This window comes from Spodoptera frugiperda, chromosome 23 (genome assembly GCF_023101765.2).
Source record: "Spodoptera frugiperda isolate SF20-4 chromosome 23, AGI-APGP_CSIRO_Sfru_2.0, whole genome shotgun sequence".
Classification (NCBI taxonomy): domain Eukaryota; kingdom Metazoa; phylum Arthropoda; class Insecta; order Lepidoptera; family Noctuidae; genus Spodoptera; species Spodoptera frugiperda.
Window position 1 is genome coordinate 13,139,531 of NC_064234.1, and position 1,030 is coordinate 13,140,560.

Consider the following 1,030-nt stretch of genomic DNA (forward strand, 5'->3'; position numbering starts at 1 on the left):
ACGATTGAAAATAAAACAGCGGACTATGGAACACAGATAGTTTATTTTAGGAAAATCTATTTCAACATTTATTTAACACTAATAGACTTTATAATAAGTAATAATATTGCCATTTTACTTTACATACATTACTACTGAACTTCTGTAACGATGTTGTAACATCTACCAACATTTGATCATGGGTAAACCACAAAATTGTGAAAAATTCAAAGATTTTATTGAAAATAGTAACGATAGAATTTCTTGCTCGTTCTTCTCCATTCGAAGCTACACTTTGGAACAAGCATCTAGCTTCACTGATAGACGGACGGACTGACAGACATCAAAAGTGCCTAATTAAGGATTTATTGAAATAAATGCTTTGACTTTGATTTACAGTTAAAAGTATTGGAACAATTTAGATTGTGATAATAAGTAAATTATTATTAATCACTACCTAGTACAAACATAAGTCGCTTTTCGCTGTCTGTCCCTATGTATGCTTAGATCTTTAAAACTACGCAACGGATTTTGATGCAGTATTTTTAATAGATAGCGAATTTAGATCGAAAAGAAAAGTTAATATATTACATTTTACTTATAGGTTTTGTTCATGATAATAACTTATTTAAAAGTCCAATAGCAATTCAAACACGATTTATACATACAAGAACATAAAAACTTATTAATCTAAAATATGCCATTACGGAATGAATGTTGACATGATTACAGTGAGGTGGGATTCATATTATTATATTAGCGCTTATGTAATAACATTACATACATTAAGAGATTTATCGCCGTTCTCACTGATAATTTTAAGGGTGCTTTTCCCCCAGAGATGTACTATGTAGCTATGCTACGAAGATGTAATAGCTAAGTTGTGAAACTATGTGACTGTTTCCACTGAGCTTTGTAACTGTGCTTAAGATGTGCAGCTCGAGTATGCGATGTTTCGGGTATATAAATCATCTATAGCACGCATCTTTCAAAACATAGCTTAATGAGTCCGTTTCCACCAGTGCTAAATGTGTCCCAATGAGCCATGATT